Source organism: Phalacrocorax carbo, chromosome 1, assembly GCF_963921805.1.
Source record: "Phalacrocorax carbo chromosome 1, bPhaCar2.1, whole genome shotgun sequence".
NCBI lineage: Eukaryota > Metazoa > Chordata > Aves > Suliformes > Phalacrocoracidae > Phalacrocorax > Phalacrocorax carbo.
In genome coordinates this window covers 167,122,832-167,143,988 of record NC_087513.1, presented here as the reverse complement: position 1 = coordinate 167,143,988, position 21,157 = coordinate 167,122,832, and positions in this window count along the sequence as shown.

Genomic DNA, 21,157 nt, shown 5'->3' with positions numbered 1-21,157 from the left:
ACTTTTCAAAGAAGCTGTACTATGGATGCAACTGACAAGTTAAAAACTCTGTCACAAAATTTAGCTGTGTTACAAGAGGCTGGACTTATCCTTACAAATATTTTGTCCCAGTAAGCAGTACTTCAGAGAGTTCCCCCCTCCATTTTAAAACATTTGACAATTTTATATGGTTGTTTATACTGTCCTTCTCTAAATAGAAATGTGTGCTCTCAGACAAGATTGCTTTACTTTGTAATATCAGCTACAGCTCCTGAAGTCACAAACATAAATTTATTTTTATTTACTCTACTATTTGCCTATTTGTTGGCAGATCTATGGTCCTGCAGCAGGCAGACCCACTGATTACATCAGACACAGTGCATGGTGATGAATGTGGCAAAGCTGACTGTCTTTTGGGGTGTAACCACATTATTTAGTCTGCCTAATGTCTTTCACAAAGTCAGAGAAATCAAGATATAATAGCCGATATGAGGTTGACATAATCTGTAAGCATGCCATTGTAGGATTGTGCTCTATACTTTTTCAAGTAACATCTCAACAGTTTTTTCACCTCCAACACTTGCAGTAGAGTATTTTTCTTGAGACACCTATTCTGTGCCAAAGTCCCTAATACAATGATTTAAGCAGCTCTAAGCCCAGCACAGGCAAGGATTAACCTAATGAGAAAAACTGCATTTTCTCCTGTTCCTGTGGACTCCTGGCCATGCCTGAGAAGATAATATATGTCAGCTAAGACAATCACCAAATGATCACTCTTTATCTGCTTCATTAATAGCTGTCAAGAGACTCTCCAAGAATCAGAATACCACTGAAATTTACAGAAATTTTGTTAAAGGAGTGTTTATAACATCTTAAGTTTCAGACTACTTTGAGCATTTTAATTATAAGCCAGCAAAAAGACCTGCCAGTTTTATCATGAATACATTCAAAATGAGCATCAAAAATGCCCACAACATAAATAAAACCAAATAAAATAAATAAAGCTAAATAAAAAGAACCAAAAACTGTAGTTACTGTGGCCACAAAATGTAGTTTATTCTGCTAGAGTCATGTTATCTATCTATGCAATTTATAATTCTTGCATGAAATTTACCTGTCATCACCTGCCAGGTCTTCAGTAAGTCTGTAGATAAAAGGTAGTTAACCATTTTGCATGTTTTAGTTTGTTTACAACCAAAGTAATCAGACTAAAAGATATAAACTGCATTTAAATCAAAAAAGTATTAATAATAGTTATTTGCAGTACTGTTACTTTAAAACTTTGTTTTACTGTCTGTGTGAAATGTGTAAATGTTTTATTTAGTTGCTTTTAATTTACAGTATAAAAACTGAGTGGCTGGAAGGCAGGGAGGATGGATGCCAACAAGCTTATAGGTCTTGTCTAAAAGAATAGAATTACTGAAGAGATAGGGATATTGATTCTTCATTAAGTGCATGCACAGCTTAAAGTTATTTCTACATGAAACAGGCAAGAAGAATGAGAGATAAAGCTAGTCAAGGAACAGCAGTTTGTTCAATTCAGGAAGTCAAGAAAAACACACACTGCAAAAAAGACAGTTGCAAAGGACCTGGCCTTCAAGAACATCGGTAGGATTTTTTTCAGCCTCTTTATTTAATTGAGCTCAAGAACAGATTTAGGGTACTATAATAATAATAATAATAATAATAATAATAATAATAATAATAATAATAATAATAATAATAATAATAATAATAATAATAATAATAATAATATAATTTTACTATATATAATTATTATATATTATATGTATATTATTATATATTATATTGTTATATTATTAAATTTAATAATTATATTTTATATATAATAATTATTATTATCTTATATATAATATAATAATAATAATAAAGTTATCTTGCATTAATTTTTAATTAAAGTTTTAATGAAACTTTGAAGCTGTTAAATGTTTTATCTTCTGATGTCACAGTATTTCTAAAAGCCTTAGCTATTAAACGTGAAGGAAATTTAGAAGCTAGGTTGCATATACATTCTGAAAATGCTTGAGATGAAAGTAATAAAGAGGACACATGTGAAGGATAAAAACAATATTTCATTGCAAACAGTCGTGCAAATGCCAATTGTCAACAGCTGATATGAAGAAGGAAATGAAGCTATGTGGAGTCTTTAGAGCATGTATTTTGGGCTTTGCTAACTGAGGAATCAAGCTGTATATTTTTGACATTTATCAGCCAACATCATCTTTAATAATTAATTACTTGTATATGTACAGACACCAACATAAAATTTACAATTACAGACAAATATTTATTATGATAGTCAACTCACACGAGTGTATTCTACAGGGCTTCATGTTTCATCACATTCTTGTAGTGCCATATAGACATAAATAAGTTAAATTTGCAAAGAATTAAGTGGTGAATTACAACTATTGTGGAGTAACAGTCTAGCCCTAACAGAATTCTATATCCACCACTATAGTCAGCTGTAGGCAGAATTCTATTATGCAAATGTAAGCATTTAGCGTTAGAACGTAGATGGGAGGGATATACCTTCTGGCCTTCAACTTCAGCTCCAGAAGCATGACTGTCTTCTGTAAGACCTGTATAATATCTGTCAGACCCATGCAGATGTCTAGAGTTACACTTAAACATCTCTAGGTGCAGATATTTAGGGAACTGAGTAATGTTTTAGGTGTGTACTTCGAAGTGAACTAAATAATTCAGTTGACTGTCTGGACTCCACTTACTTCACTAAATATTTATCAACCCTATAGAAAGTTTAGATACCTAACAAACTTATAGACACCTAAACATAATTCTTTTACTCTCAGTCTTGTTCCATCCTCAGATCTATACATTTCCTTCTCTAAGCTACTTCATTTTATCCATTCATTTCATAGTAATCACTACCTGCTCCCTTCAGAGTAAACCAAGATGGGATTTCCAGTTGTACATACCTACATGGCAAACAACTTTACTTGAGCTAGTCACCACAGACTCCCTGTACAGTCCCTAAGAAGAACTGCTGTTTATAATATTTAGATAATCTCATCCTTTTCTAGACACCTCAAGATAATTCAGTTACTTGTGTATAGGTGTCTAATGACATTAAATGCATTCTATGATATCCCACCTAAGCTTTAGCTGCCAGTTTAGAAAGTAATTTGTACTGGTTTTTTTTCCTGTAGACCCTGTGTGGATGTTGAAAATATCCTAAGGGATCTCAAAGGGTACCTGACATCAATGCTGAAATAGCAGAATTAAGTTGCTGACAGAAGTTGTATTTGTCATAGAAATTTCTGTTGCTTTGTATTGACTGTGATGAGCACTTAGGATAATTTTCCACTTGTCAGTGTCTACATGGTAGGCATTTGAATTTGACATTTAAATTTAAAGTTCATAATATTTTTGAAGTTCTGGCTAGACATCATTACTTCTTTTTGAGCAGATACCATCAACGGTACCATCGTTCTCCAGAGAGCAAAAGGACTAACTCCATCCACATACCGGTGATAGTCATTTGAATTTCTTCTTGCCTGTCTTTTAAAGAAATATTACTGCAGCTACCAGTCATAGAACTTGGTGATGGTGTATGAGCCAAAGGAGAAAAACACAGGAAAATATTTTTTCTCTGAAAGATCACACCTGCTCTGTTAATTGGTATCTATTCCCTTTTGTAGTGTTCCCTTTTTGGAAGACAGGCAGTGGCCAGGCAGGGTCTTTTTAACTTTACTTGCACAATTTAACAGCCTGACATTTCCATTTGAGGAAAAGACATTGCAGATTTTAGACATAAACATATTCTTAAGCAAAAGTGTTCTGGAAAGCTCTTTGACTCAGAGTTTACATAAAATAGGATATCGACATATATTTAGCATAAATACATAATTGAGAATGTAATTGTCATTGTTGGCATACTAATCATGTGCTTAACTATACCCTCTATCTTACCATATTTCTTCTATTTGGCAGGAAGGTATTGGCAACTTTACAGGACCGCTTTCAGTAATTCAAAACCATAGGTTCTGCTGCACTCTTTCCCATTTTTTTACTCTACAGTCATATGCACAAGTCTTGTATTATGCTGTGCACAACCCAGTCCTTCTCTCTCTTTTTTGTTATTTTTCTTGCCTCAGGAGCAAGCCTGAGATAGTGAAAAGAAACTTTTTTTCTTCTCATTCCAATAGAATTTTAACATGCTTAACTACTGAATAGTGAATTACAGTTGAACTGAAATTTTAAGCCTTTCCAAACCTGTAAGGGCATTCAAACATAAAGAAACAATAAAGCATAAAGTCCCGGTTCAGCCTTGTTTATTTTGGCAAGTATTCTTTATGCTTTCTTCCCAGTGTCATGAGTCATAAATGCTGTCTGGATTGGGACACTTATAGAAAGGAGTAAGACAGTTCTACGACATAGATAAGACAGATAACATGGATCCTGAAATTACACCTCCTTTCCCTCTCTCCCTCTGAGGTGAGCAGTCAGAAAGGCAACCTGATTAGAAGGGGAAAATTACTGAAGAAAGCATCTGCTGAAATACTGACAGAGAAATTGGCTGCCAACCTGGGAGCTATGAGCCTGGGAACCAGGGTTCTGAACCAGAAGTATCCTTGAAAAGTGCAGCTGGCATCTTTGAAGCGCAGCTGGGTACCTGGAAACCAGAGACATCCTGAGATACCATTGATAATTGCAAAACCCAGGAACTGTAACAACTTATCATCTGAAAAGGTGAAAAATAGTCTGTAAAAAAGGATAAAACTTCCTGAGAAAGTAACTGCCATTGACTGTTCTAACTGAAAGAAGAAGAAAACAGTCTGAAAAAAAAAAATCTGAAAGAACAGAAAACTTCATATATCGGCTGTCCCAGGTGAAAAAACAGAAATGAACAGCATCTGTTGGCTGCTCAAATTCGTGCTCTGTGCTCTCTTAATTGCCTATTATAGAAAAAGGAATCCAAAATGGAGCTTCTCTCTCTAAGAATGTCGTGTGCTACATGTACTTTTTCCTTTCCTAACCAAGCTCAACTGTCTGCACAAAAATTCTACAAGATCTTGGAAAAAGTTCATTCCATACCATGTGACACCATGACCAGTACATTAACCGGGCAGTTGGCACATGGCGGGGTGGCTGTGGCTCAGGGACTGGCGGCATTGGGTTGGTGGGTGCTAGCAGCTGCGTCACGTGTGGGTTGTTTTTGTTGTTCGGCCACCCTTCCCCCCGACACCCTGGGTTTCACATTTCCCGTTATTCTCCTTTTCATTGCATTATTATTGTTGTTGTTGTTGTAGTTTTATTTTAATTATTAAACTGTTCTTTTCTCAACCAATGAGCATTACCCTTCTGATTCTCTCCCCCATCCCACCAGTGGGGGAGTGAGCGAGCGACTGTGTGGGGCTGAGCTGCCGGCTAAACCACTACGGTCTTTTCTGGCGCCCAATGTAGGGCTCAAGGGTTGGAGATAATAGCAGCTACTTGTCACAGCACCACGTTCTCGTTTTTGCCATTCATGTTAAAGATTGGTGTTAGTTTGTTTGGTCTGCTGTGTTCTGCTGTGATTAGTAATGTCTTGCCTACAAGATTTGTTATGCAAACACTGGTTTTCAGTTTTATCTGGTATTTCGGGTTTTTGCTGAAACCGTTACTGTACTTTGGATACCACCTTTTTGAGGCAATTAGCAGTTATACCTCCTCCTCAGAGAGATTTTATATGGAGGAAATACAGAATAATACCTTTGCAACTTTGTTCTATGATGTATCTGCCTCTATTACAACAACCTTTTTGTATCTTGAACATCCTTGGGTAGTTAAGATATACTTATTGTTAGGTTTTGGGCATGTTGTTTTGATCTTGACTAAGGTTAGAAAGCAATTTAAGAATATCACCCAGAAATCTGCCTCAAGGCTGATAGTTATGAGTGGCAGGGTATGTGGGATAGCATGGGCAAATACCTAGGGCAGTGGGAATCCCCAGTGTTTTGGAGTTTTACCCCCGAACAAGTACAGAATCCTGAAAAACTAGTAGAGTATTTCAAGAAAGTATGTAGTTACGCTGGGAACTCTAGAGAGACACAGATAACTGCAACATGCTGGGGTCTGGCCCATGCATACTGAGCCCTGCTCAACAGTATTCAGTGCTCCCAAGGGGAAGAGAATGTCTCTGGACTGAAATGCAAAGTGACTGGCACTGTAGCCACTCCAGCCCTGATGACAGCTGAATGTCATCTGAGCTGAATCAGAGAATGTACCCATGCCAGTATCAGTTGCCCCATACACAAGAACAAATCTTAGAAGCGGAATTCAACTCGTTTAGAATGGGATGATGAAGAAGCAGGGGCCATCATGAGGAGAAGAGTAGGAAGAAGTCATAAATGAAATAGAGACTACCTGATCCCTCTCCTTGAGCGAGTTGTGAGATATGCGAAAAGATTTTGGCCATCGTCTAGGGGAGCAAATTGCCTCCTGGCTGCTCTGATGCTGGGATAATGGGGCCAGTAGACCAGAATTAGAGGGGAAGGAAACCAAACAACTGGGATACCTTTCTGGGGAAGGGGGCATTGACAAAGCAATTGGGGAAAAATACAACAAGCCCTCAGCCTCTGTAGGCGACTCCTGTCCGGAGTGAAGGAAAGGTATCCCTTTAAAGAAGATGTTACATATCACCCAGGAAAATGGACAACTATGAAGAAAGCTATCCAGTGTCTAAGGGAATTAGCTGTGCTTGAGGTAATTTATGGTGACCTGGACGATCAACGGTCATCCAAAGATCCAGATGAAGCCGAGTGCACACGACCCATGTGGCGGAAGTTTGTACGGAGCGCACCGTCTTCGCATGCAAACTCATTGGCAGTGATGTCCTGGAAAGATGATGAGACACCAACGGTGGCAGAGGTGATTGATAGACTCCGGGATTATGAAACAAATATCTCTCTTCCTCGCTTGTCTCTGCTGTGGAGAAACTATCCCAAGAGGTCCAGCAACTCAAAGAAGATCTGTCCTGCTCCCCACCTCTACAGAGTAGTGTCTCACCTGTTAGGAATAAGCGTCCTTTGGCTCAAAGGAGGGGATTCACACCACGGGTCACCTTATGGTTCTACCTGCGTGACCACGGAGAGGATAGGATGAGGTGGGATGGCAAGCCTACCTCCACCCTACAGCATGGGTACATGAGCTGCAAGGAAGAACAATCACTCAGGGAGGCTCTTCCAGGAAAGCTGCTGCTCCAGTTTCCAGTAAGCAAGTCCCCAGACAGAGGAGTAGAAGTGCTGATTTTATTTCTGAGATTAATAGAGAGACTCTTGATTCACATTTACAGGAAGTGAGTTGTGACTGCCATGATCAGGACTAGAGGGGCCCTGCCTCCAGCCGGGTGGAGGAAAGGGATAACCGGGCTTACTGGACTGTGTGGATCCGATGGCCTGGCACGTCCGACCCACAGGAGTATAAAGCTTTAGTGGACACCGGCACACAGTGCACCTTAATGCCATCAAACTATATAGGGGCAGAACCCATCAGCATTGCTGGAGTGACAGGGGGATCCCAAGAGCTAACTTCTGATTCTCTCCCCCACCCCGCCGGTGGCGGAGTGAGCGAGTGGCTGTGTGGGGCTGAGTTGCTGGCTAAACCACAAGGATAAATCCTCCATGTCCTTGTGTATTATGGAATTTTACAAACCCATGGTTGACATCTCTACACACTGCAGGCTGGATAACTCTTCATGTTGTAACATCCTTTAGCACAAGAATTGCTTCTAGTGAAGTAGATCTTTTTGGCTTCTGAACACCTGCTCGCGATGACTGAAGCAGTATAATGGTGGAAATCCTGTAATGGTGGAAAACCCACCAGGTTTCACTCTATCCCTTACAATTCATTCTCTGTTTTTCTGTATAGGATCAGAATGGTAACTGCCCTTATCCCACTACCAAAAGCCAAAACTAAATAAGACAGAAACCTTTGTTGCCACTTCATTCTTTGATACAGGCTTTTAACAGTATTCTCTCCCAATATTCACTGCATGTACTATATATCTTATTTAGTAGAGTTAAATATTTCAAATTCACAAATAATATTCTAGAAAGGGAGACTGCATAGGGAGACTGCATTTAAGCATTTCTTATATTTATTTACACACTTGCATTAGTAGCCCTAAGATAAAAATACATGTGTAAGACTAAGATATTTTGAACAGCCAAGTATAAAAATGCCATCTTGATTCAGGTTGCACATTGTTGTAATTAGATATATTAGCATTCATCATCAGTCTTAAAAATATACTGTAATACTGTTTTCTTAGAAAAGCATATGACTTGCTATATATCTCTGTCTAATGTATCTATACATACAGAAATAGAATACCATCAGTTTACAAATCTTACCTCTGAAAAGAGATATGGATAAGATAGTAGCATACCTGCAAAGTCTGTGAACTTAATGCATCAAGGTTTACTCTCTGTACTCTTCATCTCTCTTGTGAGTTCTTGGAACTATATAATCTATGTAACACTCTCAATTTATTTTGTATAAGTGAAGCAAAGTGAAGCCTTCAAGATAACTAATTTTTTTGGGTGTAAATTACTTAGAGGTTTCACTTCATAATCTTTATTTCAGTATATCTATCAAAGTGTATGTGGCAGAACTGTTCATATGTCAAAGCAAATATTAATACCAAGACCTATATAAATAAACAACAACAACAAAAGAACAAAATGGCTCTTACACCTGAACAACTACACTGGCACTTTGCGCCTGGAAAAAAACGTCTCTTTACAGTACTGTTGATGTTTACTTTGATCAATTGTGTAATATCTTTACTGTTGGATTTTAGAAAAAGAATCTTTAAGATTTTATTGTTTCTAACTGAAATTAAGAATGACAGCCTTTAAAAAAAAGCAAAACCCGATACTTTTCTTAGCAAAGTAACAGTTCAATGACACATGCATTGCTACTTGACTCAAGACTGTAGAAAGGGCTTCTAGACCTAAGGCCACCATTAACTCACAGAAAAAAGAGCAGGATAATTTTATATTTGGAGTGCCATTGTCCTGTATTTTGCTGCTTTTTAAAAGAATGCAACTCTGCAGATTACTTCTCTAATATAAAAAGTTTTTTGTTGTTGTTGATTTGTTTTGCTTTGTCTTTTTTATGGCTAAGATGACCTTTTGTTAATTATAAACATCTTGGTTTCCTGTCACTCTGTCCCTAGGGATCTTAAATAGAAATGAGAGCTCTCTTTGCTGTGTAACTGCTGAGAAAATAATGTCAAAGCAACTGTGGGCTTGGGAAGGCTTCTGAAGTGTTTCTGAAGCCTAAAACTAAAGAGACTGTGGGATGCCACAGCCCTAGAAGGTGTCAGACATAAGCTCTGCACTAAATCTGACTCAATAACAGGGTTTGAACTTCATGGGAAGCTTTCTAAAATTTGGGTTTATTCCAAAAAAAAAGCTGACGTTAAATAGCAAGCTAACAAAGAAACCCAGCATTTCTCATGGACTGATCTGCAGCTGTCCCATGAAGCTGGCATTCCCAGACCAGCAGAGGGTAGATCAAAGGTAAATGACACAACATTACACAGTCCAGCTAGAAGAGAACTGTAGAGTGTCCACTCCTGCTTCATAGCATGATCAGACTTACCTTTTTCATGCCTGTCAAGTATATTTTTAAGCTCCTCTCAAAGGCCTTCAGTTTTGGAGACTCATAATATCCTTGGGCAAACTATTCCAGTTTTCCTAATGTCCGGTCAAAATTTCCATTGCTGCACTTAATCCTATTATTTCTTCTCCTATTCATCCTGGACATGGAGATTAACACAAGTGTGTGAAAATAAGCAATTCACATAAATTACTGTTTGGACTGTACGTATTTATTGTTTTTTCATTTCTGCTACAAATTCCATCCCCATTAATCTAGATGTTGATATAATATATTGATATTATGTTGTGATTGTTTTTTGTCATTGAAATATAACAAGTCTAAACTTTCTCTCATGTTGTCTTATTCAGTGAAAAGTAAAACACATGCTAAATAATGTAAGCATTCTATGGCTGTAGGAAAAAGGTTGACAAATCTGAGTATCTATTAGGCATCATAGTAAAACATGAGTTGTAAAATTTAAAAACTTTTTTTGTAGCCTTGTTTACATCAAATAAACAACTGCTAAGATTTAAAGTTATTTTCTTTCTTTTTCTGAAGTAAGTTGAAGGGAACTGGTGCTTATAACCTACTGAAGATTAAAAAGAACTGAGAAACATTTTCTCCTTTTTTTAAAAAAATACGTCTTTATAAACCACATACTGTAAATAATTGCATACCTAGGATGCAACCATTATTTTTAGGGAAGGTGAGTTTATCATCTTTACAGTTTATGCTGCTCATTCTTATACAATGGAAATTAATTCTACTTTCAGGAGTATTCATAGTGGCTCTTGATTCTTTGTGGGAAACAAAATATCATTTGGTTCACAACAGCCAAATTTTTCTGGAAAATCAGAAAATACGCATAAAAAGAAGAGTGTGAAATACTCGGCAATATTCTTAGATTTCTATAAAAGAAACACTTCTGTTTTTAAAGTGTTTTAAAGCAATAAAAATAATAATAATAAAATACAATTTTACTTTCATTTAGCAAATTGCACATTGAAGTATCCAAAATAGTCTGAGGTCATAACATATTTAATTTAATTCAAACATTTTATCTTCCAAATATATTTTCCTCAATTTCTCTTAAAAAATGTTTGTGGCTCCATTGTCTCTTGTGGCATCTAATATAATATTCATAGCTACACTCATCTTAATTGCATTGAATGCAGCAGTTTTTAAAAACCCAAGCTCTATGTATTTCAATGTCAATACCAACATTGCTTTTTATGTATTTGATGTATCAACTAATTCCATTAACCTTGGATTGTTTTACTGGTTCTACTGAACATGCTGCTTTTTAATTTTTTTTCTTTTTACTATCTGATTTCCAGTGATGTCTATGTTGATCTTGGAAGAAAACTTCTTGCTGAACATTGCTTGAAGGTGATTATTGATTAAACTATTTTTACAAGCTTATGTTAATTTTTTTTCCCTAACCACATAACATAACTCAACACAGGTCATTTACAATTGGTGACATTAAGACACACATTTTACTGTTAAAATTAGTTGATGACACAATGGTCATCAAGAAACGTGAAGCCATTACAGGTATTTAAACTTGCCGCGCTCAAAACCTTGCTGAAGGCCAAACAGTAAAAGCACTTTATATATAAGAAAAGCAAAAAATTCATTGTTAGTATAAATTAATAGTCTAATAATTATTATTCTAGATTGTTTTGTTACCAAAAATAGAAAGAATGCACTCAGAATCATTGTGCACATGACCCTCAGATTCAGGCCCTGTTCCCAGTGTTATGCTCACTCTCCCAGTGCTCCTCTGGGCCCTTAGGTTAGTGGTTTTATTCCGGTATGTGTGTGTGTTAGGGGCGAGGGTGTTGACAGTGAGTTGTCAGCGAGTTGTCAGCTTCTGGAGACCTTTATTGGGACGACTATGATGTTCACATTGATGGGTCTCCATCTTTCTAAGGGTGCAGTTGGTGGCTTTTTGGCATATTTGCTAATGCTCTTTTACACCCTTGCTCTTTCTTCATTGGTCTGCAGCTCCATGTTACATCCAAATTCAGTACATACTGTGCCCTTATGTTAGACATGCCTTTGTTTTTTTTTCCCTTTATTACCCCTAAAACCAGTTTTGTCCAGCTGACATTTAACTGACCGTGGGTGAATTGTTTATAGTTCTGGTGTCTCCAGTGCTGATCTTGTGCCCCATCTTTTATCACCCCATGTCTGAGGTCCTCTGTACCACGTCCCGTGTTCCTCCTTCTCAAGGCCTCTGCTGTACTACCATACCTGCGTTTCTTTACACTATGTCATTGTGTTAGGGCTGTATATACCTCATTCTATGCAGAATAACTGTTTATTACAACTATGGTTGTACTGCTCTAAAAGTAGAGCAAATTAACCTTAGGCACCTGATCAATTAGGGAAATTGCTGTTGCATCTAAAGCAAGCAAAACGAAACTGCGGGCAGGTCAGGAAAAGTTCAGACAGAGCAGGCCCAACAATCTTCAGCCCTGTGGCCTTGTACACTCAGTACAAAGCTGAATGTACCAGCAGTGTACCTCCTGTTACAAGGAGAGGCAGTACTGTATTAAAGTGCTACATCATTGCAAATTGTTCTGCTGAGATGTTCTTTTTTTCTTGACTAGGAAGACATGAAGCAGAGGTGGCATGGAGAAATTTAGGGATGAACTGGCCACAAGGACAGAATCACAACACTCAGTTGCATAAGATTTAAAATTTATTTATGAAGGAACATAGGTATAGTGGGTAGATTATGATTTCTATTCCAAGATATCTATGCTACAACACATACACTTTCTTCACAGAATACAAACTCACATGAAACACTGTGGTCGACCTGTGACAGGCAGACACCATAGATTTGGGGAAAAAAGACACTTTCCAACCATTCAACATGTCTGTGATTTGGCTGATGGCCTGCCATCACACACAGCAGCCTAACCCCAGGATCAGCCTTCTTTAAGATGTTGGTTGTATGCAGATTTATTCCCACCAACAGCTGTTGTTTTCATAACTTTTTTCTTTCCAACTCAGGTAGTAGTCATATGCTGACAGTGGCCTTGTTGCTCACATCACCCCAGAGCAATCCAAAGCAAATTAGTTGTTGTAGACAGTATGGAACACTTTTTCCAATAATTTCAGTCCAGCTTCATGTATCTCTGTGTGTGTGTGTGTGTGTGTGTACATATATATATATGATTTTCGTAGAGTTCTTTCACAAATCACTTAGGGCAGCTTAGTAGATTCAGAATAACTATCACTCACTTACTTTATATCTGCAAAATCAATAATTCCTCAGAAAGCAGTGTTTTGTCCTTGCTGCTCAGTGAAAGCATTTTTCCTCATTCAAATAAATGGAAACAAGTAGGTTTGAGCTGTGTAAGTCCTGCTGTCAAGTGCAACATCTCTGGAGCCAACGAATTTTCATAATCATCCTTTTCGGAATATTAGCAGTAAAAATTAATAAAATTACCTCACATCCGTTCAGATGTCATAAAAACTGTTCCACAAAGCAAAGGGAAAAGTATTTATTAGGAGGTGTCATAAAAAGCCAGAATCTAGTAAGAATGCAGAAAAGTAGATCTGATGAGTCATTGATATGATCAACTCAGCCTTAAGAGATAGAATTTGACTGAAAGCAGTTGTTTCATCAGTCCATGAGAATGTAAGCTCTATTTCAAAAAATGCCTGGATACTATAAATTCTAAAGGAATAAACATAAATAACATTTTTCTTAAATATCTGTTCTTCAAACTAGAATGATTTGAGACAAAAGTGTCAACAGCTTCTAAAGACTAAATTCTACTGATGATCAATTTTATCTTCTCTGTTGTAATTATTTCTTTTTTACTTGACTCTTTACTAAACTACTCTAAGAGGTTTAAAAGTGAATTATATCTCTGTTACTCTTTACTTATGCATATTTCAAAAGAGGTGGTAGAATGTAACTTTGTCCATCTTCTATACATATATAATTTTTAAAAAGGACACTTTTTTTCAGCTGAACACTGTTGTTATGGAATCAAAGCTTATGCAAATGGTGAAAAGAACTTGTTTATTAAGTCTTGCAACAATTAAGAAAAGGAAAAACTCAAATTTCTAAAAAAACCCCATGTCCAGGATAATTGCCAAGATAAAAGATTGGGGTAGTGGTGGGGTAAAGGGGATGGTTTTGTCTTTTAAGTATTGACAAAAAATGTAGAAGCACCACATGTTTTTCACACATCTTTGCAAATGGGGAGAAAAAATAAAAGAGGTGCCTGAAGCTGTAATATTCTACAAACCAGAAAATTATTCTAAAATAGGAAAAGTCAGGCCAGCTGAATAACATTGAAAACTTACACAGAGGGGAGAGAGGAATTAAAGAATAAACAAATAATTCAAAAAAGATAATCCCCAGTTGATTTTTTCAGAAAGTGTTTGGAAAGTTGCTTCATCAACAAAATGCAGAGGAAATCATAATTGACAGGCATTGTACCTTCCCTCCAGCTCTGGCAACAGGCCAATGTACGTCGTGGTGAGGTGTTGTTATGATTGCCAAATGCAGGTCATTTTGAGAAAGAGGGGAACTGAGTATAAGACATTTTCAAGGTCATATAATATAATATATAGAGTATTCTCTATCTTGATCTTCAAAATGAGCAAGGAACCAAATGTAATAAAAAACATGCTTCAGAGAAGCAGCCTGATGAATACCTTGAATTTTACTTAGAGATCTTGCTTGTACACTATGGAATAGTACAGCATACTAGCAGGAAAAAGGAGAAACTGCCTGAAATTACTGATACCAACTTTTTAAATACAAAAGAACAACAAGAAAAGCAGAGAAAATCATCCAGAAATGGCACAGGCATGGGGTGGGAGTGAGGGTGGATGGAGCTAAAAGAACTGTTTATGATTGAAGTGCATCTGGAAGACTGAATAGTCTTAATAAAGAGACTGCCCCTCTTTTCTCCCAGTTCTCTTTATCCAGTGAGTTTAAATTTGGAAACATGATCACTTATTATAATTTAAAATTATTTATATTTTAACTCATCATTTTCTCATCCACATAAGATGTTCAGAGGACTTGATTATTTCCAGATCTTTGATGTCAAATATTTTAATGTTTCAGGTAAATATACTTATTCTGAGTGGTCTTTATCATTCAAAAGCTGTTAAGGAGAGATTAAGACAAACACTAAGGGAAAGTGTAATTCCTCTGTTTAGAATGCAATTTTGTCACTTCCTTATAAAGCAAACAAAAATTAAAAAGATACTAAACAAGGCATTTTATAATGTGAATTAAGTTATATGTGACTACAGTAATACAAAAATAAATCCCACAGATCAAGAATAGCATATGCTCTACATTAATAATTTCTGTAGAGTTCTTTCAGTCTGAATAAAAGAAAGAAAAGAAAGAAGAGACATTTCTCCTCTTGGGTAGCCTAACCAGAAGAGTGATTTACTGAGGAGTAAAAATGAGGATAGCTGAAGTTTGTTCACTAAAAATATAACCAAAGTAAAAAATTAATCCAGAACCTACAGTCAACAGCATCAAAAGGGAGGAAAAAACACATGCAGGAAAATTCTTGGAATAAATTCAGTTAGGCAGTGAAAGCCTTGAATCATGCAATCTATATATCAAGCAAATGTTTTACTTGCAGACAATGAGAGTGAGAGGAAAAGAGTATGTGTTCATAAAATAAGATTTCTCTGGTGAATGGAAGTACTCTTTGAGTTTTCCTCTGGGTGAGATCCCACAGATGAGATTGGTAGTGAAATGGCAAGGACCAGTGCATGATCCAGCTACTGTTATGTTATTATTTTAATAAGTAACAAACAGGTCTACAATGGGATTTACTGTAAAATTTTAAGTAGCTGGAGAATTTATGTACTGTCATTCTAAGGATCAAAATTTTGGATAACAGTGTTCAATGTTTCAGTTATGTGCTTACACTGTACTGTCTCAGCTCACAAATCAAGCTCCATATTACAGCTTCTATAAATCTACTTTATTGGAACGTGATGATAAAAGTTGACATTTAGTAATAGATGCCTCAGAAAGTTTGTGACTTGTGTAAAGCCCCAGGCCTTTCTGGAATTTCTGGCTCAGCACATATAGATCTTTAGCATGTATGAAGACATGATATGTTATGGAATGACTGATTCAATATCCCTATTTTTTCTGCATTAGGGTTAATATTGAAGCCTCAGAGTTTATGAGTTTGCTTACCTTGAAGCCTGAAACTATAAAAACTGAAAATTGCCTGTGTGGTCACTTCAGAAATTTCTCTGGATAACTGTCAGAGTTTTAATGAAGAAGATCTAGAGCTTCTTAAAAGAGGGGATGAGAGGAAATAAACAGAACTTTTTTAAAAAAAAAAGTAGTCAATGGAGTTTGGCTTTTTTAATAAATGGCTGATATACATCATAGTTTAAAACAAAATACATTTTTAAAAAGTGAACCATTTCACTTGAATTCTCACAATGAAGTGTTGTTTTCTCACTGAAACTGTCTGAATAATACTCATTACTTATGCACTGGGACAAATGATGAATTCTTTGGTTAACAAAAAAAAAAAGAAAAGTAAATGTAAACTCAAGAATAAGAAATTCTTATAATAAGAAATCTTTAAGAGGTGAGCAGAATGAACTCTGAAAATCCTGCTGTGCTTGTTTACATTATGACTTCCTTATGAATAGCCAAACAGGATAGTGCAAATTTAACAGAACAATCTAAATTCATCCAGCATTTTCAAGATACCATATAGTTAGTTACCATAAATATTTGTGAGTATGTAGCCTTAGGATATGTGAAAATTATCTGCCAATGACACGTGAGTAGGAATTGCAAAGAGAAACCAATAAACATACAATTAACCTTATTCTCTACCACTTGCACTTTCTTTGTTTGAATGCATACTTGTAATATAAATCTACCACTTAAAAGCATTCTACCAAAATTAAGCTTTTCAGTTCTTATATTTTTAAAGATTTTCCATTTTGTTGTTTTCTTCACCAAAACACTAGGTATAGAATTCCAGTGAATGAATAAGTTAGATTGAATGCATGATGCACCCAATAATGATAAAAATTCTATCCAAAATATTTCGGAACTCTCTTAGAAACTGCAAGCTTGTGAGTGAAGAAGGAAAAAAAAAGCACCAAACATTTTGAAGTAATTTGTTTTTATTACTGTGAAATGATTCCTCAGTGGTCTGAAACTGTCTCAATATCAAGAATTTTACAAAATAAACTCACAAGGAAAATATGGTCCAGTTTGTGGTAATATGTGACATAATCCTTCCCTGTTAGCAATATTTAATAAAGGCTTTTCAGAAAAGGCAGTATAGTTAATGCAATATAATTAATTTCTAATTAAATGTATTTGTCAAAATAGAAAAGATGTCATCTTCTCTGTGATTAAACAGAACCACTTTAAATACAGGAAATTTACACTTGTATTTCTTCACACAGAGGAATATAGAATAACATATTAAATGCTGGGATAATTCTTATTAACTCCATAATGGTTCTATTAACTTTTTAAAATACTCTTATTACTCTACAGTTGGTAAAAATGTGGATTCACTCATTCAAAAAAGAACTATATAAATGTAGATAACATTGTATATGCTCTGGTTTTACTGGGTTTTTAACTGCTGGTACAACTCAATAACATATGTTCCTATGCAACATTTGTATAGTCAAAACTTAACTATTATATTTTGCTGTATTCTAATTACAGAATATCTGTGCAATTAATGCCTATTGTGTATGTTTATGGTAACAAAAAGCAGTATCTGGCTACAAGAAATTTACTACTGTATTTAAGATTACAAATATTATTTTTTTAATTAATTTGATTCCAAATGTACTATTCCAAATTTTAAACTTTTCTAGCTTGTCTTTTTTTTTAAAGTGGTATTCAAGCAAGTAGGGAAAGACAATCAAGAGAGTAAAAAAGGCTAAGATATCACAGGATAAAAAGAGTACATTCAGCTGATTTTATCTACCAGTTAGTGTATGTCTAATATTGCATGTGCAGCTATTCAGTCTGGGGATATCTTATTAAAAGAGAAAAATAATGTTGTCTTTACTTTATCAATAAAATATGTCAAAGGTACCTTTTCTGGAAGATAACACTAGGCAATGTAAATGCAACTATAAGAATTCTGTTATTTTTAAATGGAATGTTATTTTACATTGAAATACTTTTTTAGGTCACATTTTTTCTAATAACTTGAGATTAAGATCAATAACATACCTTCACATTTAAAGGATCTTAAGATTAATGGGGACCACTCATTGCCCTTCCCAATCACATCGATGACAGAGACCAAAGAATCCCTTCCAGAAAATTCCCTGTGACAACCCTCCAACTTCTATGTCATCTATTGTATAATTTTCAGAAAATCATCCAGGCCTGTACATCTTATGAAGGACTTTGTGTATAGGGAATTCCTTAACATATTGTATCCCTAGATAGACTTGTCCAATGACTAATTATCTTCACTACAATAGGTTATGCATTATATCTATACTGTCTGCTTTATTTCATAGAATCACAGAATCACAGAATCACAGGTTGGAAGGGACCTCAGGCATCATCTAGTCCCTTCTAGGAAGAGCACAGGCTAGACAAGATGGCCCAGCACCCTGTCCAGATGACGCTTAAAGTTGTCCAATGTGGCCGAGTCAACCACTTCCCTGGGGAGATTATTCCAATGGTTGTCTGTCCTCACTGAAAAATTTCCCTCTGGTGTCCAATCGGAACCTCCCCAAGAGCAACTTGTGTCCATTCCCCCTTGTCCTCTCTATGCGACTCCTTGTAAAAAGGGAGTCTCCATCTTCTCTGTAGCTGCCCCTTAAGTACTGGTACATGGTGATGAGATCCCCTCTGAGCCTCCTTTTCTCAAGGCTGAACAAACCCAGTTCTCCCAGCCTATCCTCGTATGGCAGGCTTCCCAGTCCTTTGATCATCTTGGTGGCCCTTCTCTGGACCCCTATTTCACTTTTGTTTCCAAACAGTAATTACAAATTTTGGTAACACCTATTTGCAGACTTTTTTTATGACATGATCAATTTTAAACTATGAATAAGCCATGTTTTAAGAACTTTCATAAGCTTCTCATGTACAAGCTTCCTAGAATTCAGATCATTATTATAATACTTTTCAGTGTTCCTTCTTGAAATTAATTTTGTATTCCAAGAGTAGTTTCTGTAGTACTGCATACAGAGTTCCTGCTACCTTCCAAAACTGTTTTGCTTACTCAGTTTTGGAATCATTCTGCTTCCATTAACAATTAGGTGATTACAGCATGGTTTCCTTCATTATCTGACAGTCCAAGGGGCTTCTAAAAGTCAACTCCCATTTTCTGTGTGGAAGTTGGGGATATCAGCATGAGCAGATCAAATGAGCTGCTAGCAGGTCAGCACATAGTTTCAGTGTTCATAAAGAATTCTCCTGGGTAATACATGACTAAAATTCAGTTGCATGACTGTAAAATTAGACAGAAATAAGGCATTAATTGTAGTCCTAGTTTCTTAGATAGGAAATACAAAGGGAACTAATCAGAACCCTATAGTTACACTAAAATCTTATTGTCAAAAATGGAATGCACCTTTTACCTGGCAATGAAAATATCTTGGTAGCCCACATAAAATCTTAACAACCCCCCCAGAAAACAGAGCAAACATTAGTCCTGTTACAATTATACTAATGTTCACGCTCAGAATTCATACAGAATAGCTCATTATTTCTGTCTGAAATTGTTATACAAGAAAAGCACCTAACACCAACCCCTCCTCTGTGGTGTTACATGTCGCAGCCCACGTACCTGAGGTCCTCAGGCTGATGGTGCCGGTCTACTTCAGCCTGAACAGAGGAGTGTCACTGCAATGGACAGTGCCCCATAGTCCCTGCTCTGACAAGTGTCCATGGCAAGTGTGGCCCCTCAGCTAGAGCCCTGCTCAGAGCTCTGTATTTCTGAAAATACAGAATGCAGTGTATTAATCACAGAATACTGTCAATTGAAAAGGACCCTTATAGGTCTCAAGTCCAAACCTGCTGAGAACAGGTCTAATCACGTCAGGTTGCTCAGAGCTGTGTCTTGTCCAGTCTTGAACACCTTTAAGGACAGAGATCCCACAAACTCTGAGCAACAAGTTCCAATGTTTGATTACCCTTATAGTACTATATTCTTCATCATATTTAATTGCAATTTTCCATGTTCTAACCTGTGTCCATTGCTTCTCATTGAACTTTTGATAAGACCCTGGCTCTATCTTCTCTGTACCTTCTGATCAGGTATTTGTAGACAGCAATAACATCTTCCTGTAGCCTTTTTCTTTTCCAGGTTGAACAGTCCCAGGTCTCACAGCTTCTTCTCACATGACAGATACTCCAATATATTAATTACCAATTAATTAATTACTCCAATACACCAAAACACACTAATTATCTTCATGGGCTTTTGCTGGACCTCCTCCATTAAGTCCATGTCTCTCTTGTACTGGGGAACTTAGACCAGGACACAGCACTCTGGATGTGGCCTCACAAGGGCTGAGGAGAAGGAAAGGGCCACCTCCTTCAGGGTGCTGGTAACACTATAATGCAGCTAGGATGCTCTTTACCATCTTTGCACAAGGGCACATTGCTGGCTCATGGTAACCTTACTGCCTACCAGGACAATCAGGTTCTTCTCTGCAGAGCTGCTTTCCAGTCAGTTGGCCCCCAGCTTGTACGGTGCGTGGGGTTATCCCAAGTGCAAGACTTTACATTCACTTTTGCCAAAATTGCTGTCAGCCCATTTCTCCAGCCTCTTCAGGCTCTTCTGAATAACAGCCCTACCTTTCAATGTACTGATCACTCCTCCCAATTTCATGTTGTCCACAAACTTTCTGAGAATGTATTCCAGCCCATTGTCTAGGTCGTTAATGAAGACAATAGACAGTACTGATCCAACTACTGATCCCTGAAGGGCTAGTTACTCATCACCTGCTGCACTTTGCACCTCTGATCACAATGCTTTGAGTCTAGCAGTCCAGCTAGTTTTCCAGATCATCCCCTTGTCCAGCTCATATCTCACCAACCTGGTGATGACACCATTGGTCTTGCTAAAGTGAGGGTATACGTTGTGAATAGAAAGGAATGTATAGAAGCTGCATGTTTCTATGGGGAATATTTTTCATGCAATAAACTGATATACTTAGTATGATTAACCTACATTCATAATTCAATCTCCACTTACTATTGCCTTCAAAGAACAGTGCTAAAAAGTTTTTTAAAGAAAATAGTTTTATGTAGTTTTGAAATAAGATTTAATTAAAAAAAATGCTGCTATAACTCTAAATACTGTGCTTATACATAGGGAACAATAACCATGGTAGGAGATGTCTCACAAGCTTGGAAGTTCATTTTTATCTAGTTTCTTAAATACAGTATCTTCCACAATACTCCTAATACAATATCATACATGGAATCAATCAATATACTGCAGAAAGATGCAAAAACTTTAAATAGATATATATTTTACAAGTGTTTAGTGGCACTTAATAATCTGTG